The following is a 12,330-nucleotide window of genomic DNA, read 5'->3' on the forward strand; positions in this document are numbered from 1 at the left end:
GTCTTCTTAAGGAAGAAAGGTCCATTTCTGAGTCAGGCGCCCAGTGAAAGGAGTGGGAGTTGGGGCCATCAGTTTCTATTTGAGGACAGGTCCTGGGTCTTTTTCAGTGTTGCAGGCCCAGAGCAGGATCACCTTCTGCCCCCTGGTATTTACAATGTGGTCTCTATGTAATCATTTATTGAATGCTGAGCGCTGAGATTCTCTTACAAGACTTCCCAGGCTAGAAGAGTGGGAGGTCTGGTCATCTATAGAACATCCTCATATGACTTGGAAGGTGAGGATGTTAATCACTGTGTAAATATCTGAGTAATGACTGCACTGGCACTATTTTGAAGACAATTTGTCCTGAAAGCGTGGAGCAACTCATTCTTAGCAACACTGCATTTCATCCAAACTTAATAGTTGGCTGCCTTTGACAACATCAGAGGTATTCTTTTCGTGTGTGTACTTTTTTCCCATAAAAGTGAAATTGGCATTTTCCTTTCATCAGTGGGTTTTGAAACATCTTGGAGTCATAGGGTTTAGAGGGGTCTCGCTGACCCACTAAAATGTGGCTGCCTCATTTAGAGACTGAAAGGAATTTGTGCCTGTTCACGGCTCCTTTGCTCAAGGCAGAACTGGCATGGACCCATTTCTTCTGACTCCTGATCTAGTGCTCTTTACAAAGCACACAGCAGCCTTTGATCCTGCAGTCCTTTCTGAAATGGAAACTTTTAAGAGCATACTCTCAACGCAGTATGCAGCTGGGAATGTGAGATTCGTAGAGGGTGAAAGTCATAGTCAATTTCAGAGAAGGCTCTGCCCAATCCAAGAGGCAGTAGCAGGTTTCTACAGTCTATACCTGGAGGGTGTGATGAACAGCTGCTTCTCTTCATCACAAGAGGAAAGGCTTAGGGCAGACAGTCAGAAGAACTTCCTTGCTTTGTGGGCTGAGCACTGACGGGCTGGACAAAGACAGATCCTGCCAGCCCGAGATTCAGCTGCTGGGAGTGTTTTTCTGTTTTCACACAGCAGTTTCGTCCCAAGGTACAAGAATCCTTTAGTAAGCAAAGCACAGTTCACCCAGCCAAGAAATATGAGGAATCTGAGTCTCACACCCTCTCAAGCCCATCGCTCCCTGTTTTTTTTTTTTCTTACATCATTGGTCGTATCATTTTGGATACAGCCAAGCCTGCCAGAAACATCAAAGCTACCTTGGCTGTCTTTTCTTGGGTCAGGAAGAGAATGTTCCAGTATTTAATATCCAGGTTTGAAACATTGTTACTCAGAATGGGCTTCACTTGCTACAACTGAGATACAATCAGCTGCAGAATTCCAGGAGGTCATTACTGGTGGCATTTGTATGGAACAGAATAAAACACCTCCGTCTCCCGGGGACTGCCCATTTACACACCTCTGTTGACCGAGTGTGAATGTGTATAGCACAGGTAAATGTGCACTGGCCCAGCCACCCATTTCTGCACCTGCCTCTGAATGTTCACCTGCACAGCTGGGGGACGTGTTAGGACACGCAAAGTGTATATGAACAGGCCCGTGACCCCTGGCAGTTTTCACTTACACGTCACCTGTGGCTGCATGGGTGCACAGGTACCTGGCTTTGCTCGTGCTGTTCTCCCCGCCTTGATGGGGGAGAAATTGTTAAATGTTGGCAATGCAATAAAGAGAAACTGATTTCAATGGAATGTTCCTTTGCCCTGCAGACACATTGCCACCGCTTTTATGCGGCACATTACACTGTGGTGAAATTTAGTTAATTTTATGGTTTGTTATTACAACAGCAGAGTGGATTGAGAGCCACAGCTTTTGTTGGCTCCGAGTCCCAGATTTCCTGGGTGTGATGGGAGTGAGTAGGAGCAGGAAGCCAGCAGTGGTAGGCAACAACGTCCACGCAGAAGCAAAATGACTGTACGAATTGGCTTTTAACTTTTTTAACTATAGGAATTAGTTAATTAGTCAGCAGAGGCTTGGCTGCTAGCCTCACGAACTGTATATTTTGATCGGGGAAATGAGAGGAACATTCACAGAACAATGAGAAAGTAACCAGGTAGTCAACTGCTGTTGCTGAAACGCTCCACACATTGGTGAAGGGAGCTGAATGTTCCATGTTCAAATCTTGGCTTTGCTAGCGAGTAACTCCTTCATCTGCAGCGTATGAGTATGTGTGTAGGGAGGGGACAGTCCTGGACACCCTCTGGGGCTCCTGGGAGACAAGGACCTGGCACAAAGTAGGTACTCCTTTGTCATCTCCCTTCTTGCCTAAGAAGCTCCTCTATTCTAGAATATTTCTAGAGGCCAGAGAAAGCCAGAATAGTGGGGTTTTGAGATCAGGCTGAGTAGTAAATGGGAAGAGGTTATGGGCACACCAGTGATAGCACCCACAATTCTTGAGCCCCCAAATCAGGACATACAATATGGGAATTTCGGAAAGATTACTCTGAAAAACCCAAGACAGAAATGTGTGCTGCCTGGATGAGATGCTCAGGGCCTTGATTGCGAAGATGACTAAAGCCCATTAGCTCATTGGGAGTTATGCCATCAGTCACTCTGAATGAAGCAAAGCTATTAACATTCTTATTTATACTACTAATGAAGCTAATTAAATCTTCAATCCAGAAACAGAGTTGGTGTGGAGTAGCACACTTAGAGAGCAGAAGCTATTTCCACAAGAACGTGGCTTTCCTTGTTATTCTTCTCAGTTGGGGCCTTGGATCCTGCCACCAATGGTAGGGCAAGCAGATGACAAAGAATATGTCAACCCCACTCTCATTCCTCTGAGGTCTGGCAACTTCTTCCCCAGGCTGGGAGGCTGTTTATCTCTCTCCTGGTGGTTCCTTCATAATCAGCAGACAGCAGCTTAGCAACTCCATTGGTCTTGCCAAGTGTCACATGCTGTCTGGGGCAGGCCACCAGCAGGTACCTACTTCCCTCCTACAATGGAAAAAGTGTGTTGAGAGAAAGTGGCAAAGCAGTCAAATTACAGACCCAAAATCCCCGTGCTTGGGTCAACTCTGCTCCTTCATTGATGCAGTAGGTCATTTCTGGAAACATGTTTTCTGGAAGTCTCTTTGCCCTGTCCTGCCTTGGAGCTCTGGAAGCATTGAGATGCCATGAATTCATACTCGCTGAGGGTTTGAATGAGAGGAAAACAGTGATATCTTTGTTTCCTGAGTTGAAACTCATCATTTCGTGGATAATGTCAGAACTCATCAATTTAATATAGGATGACCTTGAGCTTTAAAGCTAAAAAAAAAAAAAGTTTCTATTTTGGCCCAGGAAGCCCCAGAATGAAAGCACTTGAAAACCACCAAATAAGGCTGACTCATCGAAAGAGAATTAATTCTTGTGATTTGGGACAGTGTGGAGAGGAGGGTAAGAAATAGGAATGAACCACCCCTGGTGGAGAAAACAGGCTTCTGAGTCACAGAGTCACAGAATGGTTAGATTTAGCCGTCACTAAACCAATCCCCAGTTATGGGCAGAGGACACTGTTGATTCAGTGCCCTCCCTCCATGCACATAATACTCGCATTGTTCATCCTCCCCCAAGTCCCCACTTCTGAAATAGCTCCTGGTCCCCATGGGGGTTGCTACATGGGACTGCTCAGCTACGAAGACTGTGCTTATGGAATAAGGTATTGTGAGTCACCAAACAATAGACTTGGGGGACCTGTTTTCTACAAGGGTGATGAATTGTCAAAAGGTCAAAAAGCAACAAGTTTTACTTTACAATATTATGCTGGATAGAAATGTTTTCTCATCATTTGGAAGCAGTATTTTCACAGCGCTAAGGGTGGTCATCCCAGACGTTATCCTGCCAATGTAGATGTGCAGATATTCTGGTTAATAGAAAGATCTGGTAAATAGACAAAAACAGCTCTAAGTCCTGCATTTTTTATTAAAGTGCTTTGTAATCTTATGACCTGATTATTAGACCCTGTGGGGTGCCACACTGTTGGAATGCCATTCAGTACCATTGTTTTAGGCACTAGATGGGGTCGGGGGGCTGAAAATGAGTGTGAAGAACTTTCAGGAAGATCATTTTTCCTTTACACGTAAGTGGGAGAAGGGTTTTAGGGTACCGTGCCTCCATTCCCTCTTGTTTAACGCACAAACTCCAGTCCTGATTCTGGCCCTAGTATCACGTTGGTGCCCTGCATTTTGACTTCCATTTTTTGCAATCAAGCCACCAAATTGGAGGTGTCTTTTTCTAGAATAAGCAAAATATCTCATAAAGCTCCAGGGGACAGTTCTTAGCAAAGGGTTGACCTCTCTTTGAATATAGTCATAAGACAGTTCTCTGTGCAGAAATACAGCTACTATCCCCTCCCTGCCACATCAGTATGTTACCCTGGGTCACAGAGTTCCAGGGAGGAGGAAATACATAGTCTACTAAAAAAAAGCTGCAGATGTTCTACAGTCATCACAATTGCTAAATGCAATTAACGAGCATAACAAGAATAGCTCGATGTGTGTACAAAACACTGCTTTATTCAAAGACCCCAATAAACAGGGAGAATTAGGTCTTACAGGAACCAAGAGAGAGTGGTAGGTTCCCTCTGAGTAGAAGGAAGGGAGAGAAGTGGAAGAGGTGGTGGGTTGGGACATGGATTCTCCCCGTTGAGGGAAGATGTTCTTCCTCAGTCTTCCTCCCAGGCACCTCCATCACAAACCTTGACCCTCATCTTTTGGCAGCCTCACACTTGGGGAGAGCCATCCCTACACCCTGACACCTCCTGGAAGATACCCCACAGTGGCCCTGTCCCTCTGCAGCTGAGGATCAGGCACAATTAGGCAGCTATTGCTGCTCCCTGACACACCTGCTCTCCCTGGTGTGAGTTGCAGAAGCTGGCAGCCAGTAGTCAAGTGTAGGGAGGCCCAGACACCTCCCCTTGGTGCCTCCCCTGGTGCTCGCTCTGCCTAGGTTACCCCATGGTTGCCTGGTGCTTGTTGCTACTGTTCCACCACCCGCTTCCCTCTTTTTCCTCCTTGCTGAAGGTCCAGAGAGCTCCCGTTCAGGGCTGGGAGCAGGTGCAGAGCGGCCAGGAGCTGGGGAGAGCCCATTATCACTCTGCACACACATGGCAAATTGGTGCAGGGCAGGGAGGCCCTTAATGAGTCTGGCTTCTGGAGACCCCTTTCCACAGCCCCACCCCCACCCCACCTGCCATGCCTGGGGAAGGCTCAGCAACAAGTTGACAGGAAAAGTCAGAAACTGTCATCTGGTTTCTAACTACAACATGAGAAACCAGGAATGTCCTTTTGAGATTATCTCATCCAGTGACTTTTAAATTGTGGAGTGAGACCCATTAATGTGTGATGGAAACAATTTAGTGAGTTGTAACCAGAATTTTATTTAGAGAAATAGCAAGATGGAGAGAGAGAAAGGAAAATATCAGAATGCGTGTCACCTGTCACTGTGACTTTTACCTGCATTTCCCAGGGCCACATGCCCTGGGTTGCATGTACTCCCTTACTGGACTGCTGGTCTCAGACAAAAGGCTGGGAAGTGCTGGGTGGTCCAGCCCTAGCGCGTCAGCACCAACATCCTTGTATACTCCCTGTGCCGGTGAGAAGTACACTCTGAATGGATTTCAGGGGAGGACACGCCTTACTCATGCTGGTTGTCCTAGTTTCATGAACTCTCTTCCCATAGGCAAGTTCTTTTCTACTGTCCCAATCTGAATCCAGCTAACTCTATTTTTCTTACCGGGTTACAGAAACCCAACCTCCCTTTATGGAATAAATCATTTTCTTTTCTTTCTTTTTGAGACAGAGTCTCACTCTGTTATCCTGGGTAGAGTGCCACAATGTCATAGCTCACAGCAACTTCAAACTCCCTTGGGTTTGAGCAATCCTTTTCCCTTAGCCTCCCAAGGAACTGGGACTTCAGGCATCCACCACAATGCTCAACTAGTTTTCTGTTTTTTAGTAGAGACAGGGTCTCACTCTTGCTCAGGCTGGTCTCAAACTCCTGAGCTCAAGCGATCTGCCTTCCTTGGCCTCCCAGAGTTCTAGGGTTATAGAGGTTAGCCACTGGTGTTACCTGGCCAATAATTCTTAATTAAATTCTTCCAGCTCTTAGATAAGAGCTTGGGAGGCATCCCACAGATGATTCCCATAGGCTGTCACCATCATGGCTGGCCTAAAGGTGATGTTCTTGCTTCTAAACACAGCCTTAAAGAAGCGTCCTGGTTCTAGGAATGCAACAGGAATAGGAAAAGGCTGTGGCAGTGTGCCTGTCACCCAGAGTTTCATGTGAAATGATGAGGTCTGCCCCCTGGCCTACCCCACTCAGTTGTTACCTACAAAGAGCCATCAAGTTCTTCCCACCCCCAAGGTGGACACAGTGTTTCCTTCCACTCCTTCACAGGTACAGGAAGGCAGAGGCAGGAGTCAGGATTCCAGAGGGCTTTGGAGTGTTCCCTTAATTAACAGTGACCCATCCTGGGAGTGCTTGAAGTCATTTATACCATGCCCAGCATTTTCCAGGGAGGACAGGTACGCTGCCCATAGTTCAGTGCCTTGCCTAAGCTGGCCTAGACTCCTGAGGCTGAGCTGGGTTGAGAACCAAGATCTCAAGGCCCACAGTCCCCTCTGCTCTCTCACGGCCCTTGGATATTTCTAGTCACTGCTCCTCCTCCTTAGGGACAAGGAGGACAGGACAACAAGGCCCTGTCCCCTAGACCCCTCCCTGTCTCTCCCCAGACACACCTGGTTCTGCCCATCACCTCTTCCAGCCATGGTGCGTGCGCGGGGCAGGTGCTTCAGGACCCCGGGAAGGAAAGCCTGAGAATAACAGCCACCACTGTGATTACAAGAGAAATACTGTACAGTTGAGGTTATTAGATGTAATGGCTGAGTGGGCCTAATCCAAAATTGCTCCTAACAACTCACCATAACTGCAGGACCCAGCGAAGGCAATGGGGAGAAATGCTCTCATCTTGCTGGGGGTGACTCAGACCTGCTCTCCCAAAGCGGAGCATCTTGCTGTTTCCTGGACCCAAGCCTGAATGGGAGGAGTGAGGCCAGGGAGACTCCAGGCCCCAATTACCCTTGGCAAAGGCCAGCTCCCTGTCCTTGGCAAAGGTGAGGCCATGTGCAGTGGTGTCTGGGCCCCTCTGCCAGCCCAGCTGGCAAGGTTCAGGGGCCAGGGCCGGGAGAGGCTCCCATATCCATCTTCCCACTGCTCTCAGCCGAGCCCATTAGGAGCGTATCTCTGCCTCCCAATTGCTCTTCTGTGCTATTAATTTGTGGTTGTATTAATTCTCGCTGTTATTATACAGCTAGGTGATGCAGAACAAAGCTTCTCATTAACATGGCCACGGAGTTGTTGCTCCTGGCAGGGTAGATGTGCCCCTCCTCACCGTCCACTTCCAGCCCCAATCTCTACTCAGTCTAACAAGAGTGAAGCCTTGAACTTTGGACAATGACTGGCAGACTCTGAGACCTAGGTGGCAATTTGCAAGTCAGAGGTGATAGGGGTGTGCAGTAAATGGAGCAGCTTTGCTCTGTCTGTGCTCTTGGTTGGCCTCCCCTTTATTCAGAAAAACATGCATATTATGCTCTTCAGTACCACCCAAGGTCCCTCATGTCAGGTAGCTTTTATGATGTGTGGGGACAGACATGTGCTCACCAGGTCACATTTGCCAGGTGTCTGTTGGGGTTAGTGGTGCTGTCTTTGACCTCAGACATATCCATCCTGTGAGCCCACATGACCCAGATCAAGCCCACGGTCTGGCTCAGAGGCTGGGCTGTCCACCAACCCTACCCTTCCCTTAACCCAGTAACCTGTTTTATCTCACGGAACGCTTGAACCTCTAGTTGAACTTCCCTGGAACACTTAAATTATGTTGATTAAAAAAAAAAAGAATATACTTACTATACTTTGAACTTCTTTTGAAGATAATTTAATTAATAATCTTTTAAAATTTTCATGGCACATCTAAGATCCTCTCACAGCATCTAAGCATTTCCCTGAAGTCCAATACCTTCTCACAGCCAAATATGGGCACAGTTTGGAGCCTGGAAGGGTGCCCAGTGGAATCCCCCAGCTTAGCCAGTTTCTTTACCTTTCTACATTTTAAAGTGTGATGTAAAGAAATATTCAGAGGCTGGGCATGGTGGCTCATGCCTGTAATCCTAGCACTCTGGGAGGCCTAGGCAGTGAATTGCTTGAGCTCAGAAGTTTTAGACCAGCCTGAGCAAGAGCAAGACCCTCCCCTCCAATCTCTACTAAAAATAGAAAAACTAGCTGGGCATTGTGGCGAGCACCTGTCATCCCAGCTGCTCGGGAGGCTAAAGCAAGAGGATTGCTTGAGCGCAAGAATTTGAGGTTACTGTGAGCTGTGAAACCATTGCACTCTATCCAGGGCACAGAGTGAGACTCTGTCTCAAAAAAAAGAAAAACAAAAGAAATATTCAGGATTCCTACAGAGCAGAAGGTACCCCTACTTTTAAGGGCTGGAGAATTTTTCTGCCCTTTCTCTGCTCCGATCTCCTCTGGATCACTTGTTGGTGAGTGTGTTATATTTCACCTTGAGCGGTGATTACTGGAAAGGCTTGAAAGCTTCATTCTCGTGGCTACTCTGCCACTTTGAGCAATCTGTTAAGTCACTGCTGGTGTCCCAGAGGCCCCAGAGGGGAGGTAGCCTACACTGCGGTGGGCATTCCCCCACACTCTAACCCCACAAAGTGTCCTCAGTTCAATCAAGCTGCAGTGAAGGTCTCATTGCTCTCCCAGTGCCTTGGGTCTGCCCACCTCTATGGCTCTGCTCGTGCTGTTTCTTAAACTCACCTGTTCTCCTCACCCCCATCTGCAGAGTGCCTGTTCATTCCCTAGGAACCACCTCAGAGAAGTGGGCTCTATGAGCCTTCCTGTCACATCCATGGGTGCACATAGCACTTTCTGGATTTCAGTTAGCCCTCAACACGCAACAAAGCACCCTTCGAAAGAGTTAGGTCTCACGGCCGTCACACCTGGTGCCCAGCATGGCACCTGCTCAGAAACACCTGTTGCTTAAACCATGGGATCCTCCTTATTTTGTAAATAGAAAATATTATCACAGGGCTGAGTGACTGGGCTGAGACCATCAATTAAGGATTCAGGGGTTGCAGGGCTAGAACTCGTGGGCGCTGATTCCTGGCTGGAGCCCCATTGTCTGTCAGATTTCCAGAGGGTGTCCAGAGGCCAGAGGCCAACCCAGATTTTCCTCCTTGTCCTTGGATCCCTTGAGAATGACTGGTGCGAAGGGCTTGAGAATTGTTATAATTTTGATAATTAGAAACAATCCATTGGTGCTGGAGACTTGTGATGCACACAAGGAAAAGCAGCTGGAATTGGCTCCCGGCTCGCGGGCAGTGCTGCCGCAATTAAGGCTTGTGCTTAATCAATTCTCTCTGGTCCCTGTGAAGCCAGCCTGTGACAATGCTGGGCCTTGGTGGGGGAGGGGCAAGAGCAGGGAGCCAAGCAGGCTTGGGGCTGAGAGCCCTGGGCAGAGTCCTGTGAGACACAACAGGAGGCTCACATCTTCGTCTTGTGAAAAAGGGCCAACACACACACAGGTATGAAAATGCCAAGAGTCAGTCAGGCAGGGGGAGGAAATGATGAAGGTGGTGTTCCTGAAGATCCCAGGGACAGTCCGGACTGGGCTGAGCTGGGTGATAGAGGGTGAGGTGGGAGCTGATTCTGTGAAAAAGGGCCCAGTGGCATTTAGACTTTGCCTAGAGGTGTCCCGTATGGCTCACTAAGAGGTATCTTTTGAGCAGTGGTTCCCAGACTTGAGTGTGTACGTCACCTGGAGAGCACCTTAAACCACAGACCATGATTTCTGATTCAGGAGGACTGGCGCAGTCAGAGGGTTTGCATTTTGAGCAGATCAAGTGATGAGGATATGGCTGTCCCATGGCCATACCTGGAAAACCACTGTCTTAGAGCAGCTGAAGTTGGCCCAGGAAACCAGACCACATGGGTCTGAGGCCAGGTGAATCTTGAAAAAAGACACCCTGTCCTCATCTGCAGGGGTCTCTCTGAGTTGCTGGAAATGCAGCATGCAGCAGTGCCTGCTGAGCGCCTAGGTGGTGATCAGTAAAAGTTGTCATAGTTGATTTGGTGATTGTCATTGCTACCATCTGGGTCAGCTTCCACAGTTTGTTCAAGGCGGTCAGGTAGGTGTCACAGGCCAGATGCAGTTCTGGATCCAAGGTCCTCTCCCCACCTTGAACCAACTGTCTGGCAAGAGGGGACAGTTGGTGGCCCAGCAGAGAATGTGGGTGTCTCTGAGCAGCCCATCCATGGGGTGGGGGACTAACTGGGAGGACAGGAGCACCCTCTCCTTGAAAAGCCCATTCCCATGGGGGTCTGTGCCCTCCACAGGGCTCCCAGTCAACAGGAGGCCCCTAACAGGATTCAAGGTGAAAGGGGTGTTTGCTCTGAGAGCAGGAGCAAGGCCACCCCTCCCCCAGTGGCTGCTGCAGGGCCTGACTGGAAAGGGAGTTGCTAGATTCATCACATGCCTCTGGGGGTCCGCTGGGCACTGCTTGGGCCCAATGGCACACCCTGGGGCACAGACATCAGCTTTTGAGTTTTAACTCCTACCCTGTCTGCCCATCTGTGTGTGGCTCTCTGGTCCCCAGCACTCTCTCCCAGCCTGGCCTCAGGGACTCCATTCACCCCAGCTCACTTCCCCCCAAAGGGCTGAGGGCTGAGAGGCTACAGAGGCCCAGGTTGGGGTATGGGCAATCAGAGTGAGTCTACAGGAAACAGACTTGGGAAGCAGGCATGGCGGACCCCAGGGGACATAAAGGCCATGTCCTAGAGCCTGGCCAGTGGGGCTTCCCTAGAGCACCTTCCCCTCAGGTGGGGCATGGAGTATGCTTTTCTGGAGGTGCTCTTAGCTGGCGGGGTGCTGGAGACCCTGCACTGTGCACTGGTCTGTCTGGGTGCCACCCCTGGGCAGAGAACACATCCTCCCACTCTTGTTTTTCCAACCACTGTGAAACCCTCTCTGAGCAATGATTTTCCCGGGTGTTCTGCGAGGCCAGGCCTTGCATCCTGGTCCCCTGGACCAGAAGTGGTGTGGGAGCGCCAGGCAGCTGTCCCATCCTCTGGCCTTTGGCATCCTCCACAAAATGCTCCTTTTGTCCAGCCCTCCCCCAGACCCTTGCGCCTCAGTGATGTCATGATGAAGACTTGGTAGGGGGAAGACCGTGGGTGGGGGAAGGGATGGGCCAAGAGGATCAGAGACGCAGCCGAGAAGGTGGCTCAAAATAGCTCATGGAGAACAGGCTCCTGCTTGACAGGCTGACAGGGATGTGCCTGGAGCCAGCACACTCCTCTGTGGATGCTCTGTCCCCTCCTCACTGTGGGTCTGTCAGGAGGAAGAGCGGCTGGCTCTGCTTGACCCTGTGACCTCTTTGCTCAGTATAGAGACTGGGAAGCAGACGCAGCCCCCAGGAGCAGGGTCAGCCTGAAGGAAAACAGGCAGCCAGAGCCAGAACTGGGGAGACAATTTAAAGGCCACCCTGTGTCCATCTGCCCCTTTCCTGGACACTGGAAGTTCTTCTCTGCCCCACTGCACTAGTCCCTTCCATATGCATCAGAGGGCTCCCCTGTGTCTCCAGGCAGGTCTCCCTCCTCTCAGGGCCCCGCAGGAAGAGCTGGGACCTCCTCCTCATCCAGCGCTGAGGTAGGAGGCTGGTAGAGAGAGCACTTGCTGGAAATTTCTCTGCCATCAGAGACTGGTTTTATGTCTCTTCTCCACATGCAGGACAAAACAGACCATGTCTGATCTTTTTAAAAGACCCATTAACTTATATATGAAACATTTTTCTGAAAGAATTTAATTAAATCATATAGGATTCAATCATACCTTCCTCACATACAGCATTCTGTGTCCAAGGGACTGGAGCACAGCAGAACCTCAGTGCACGTTCTGAATGAGTGGACAACTTCAGTGTGATAAGGGTTATAAAATTTGTCCAGAGAGGGCCCAACTTTTCAGGCAAACAAAATGGATATAGATCTTATCCTGGAAAAAAAATTTACCACTTCAGGAGATTTAGGGTGGGAGTGAGAATAGGCGGCCAGGGGAATTCTATAATGAGCAATCATAACCTTCCTGAACATGTAGGCACAAGTTTGTCTTTAAGAATCTATACATTTCATTTCAGTTTGCACAGCAAAGCTATGGCTCAGGACTTCTGACTCTTAGATTGCAGGCTGCCCTAGGAGTGTCCACAATCATGGGGTTCTCTAGGCAGGACAGGCCCCAGGGGCTGTCTCTGCACAACAGATTTAGTACCTTGGCTTGTAAGAGTGTTGCCTGCCTCCCCC

General features: G+C 49.2%; 1 protein-coding gene across 1 annotated transcript in view; it reads left to right on the forward strand.

The window, feature by feature from the left end:
* The window catches only part of PLXNA4 (plexin A4), a 357,753-nt gene that overhangs the window by 160,799 nt on the left and 184,624 nt on the right, over positions 1 to 12,330 (forward strand). The window lies entirely within an intron of this gene.

This window comes from Otolemur garnettii, unplaced genomic scaffold, assembly GCF_000181295.1.
Source record: "Otolemur garnettii isolate 467f Iridium unplaced genomic scaffold, OtoGar3 scaffold00049, whole genome shotgun sequence".
Taxonomy (NCBI): Eukaryota; Metazoa; Chordata; class Mammalia; order Primates; family Galagidae; genus Otolemur; species Otolemur garnettii.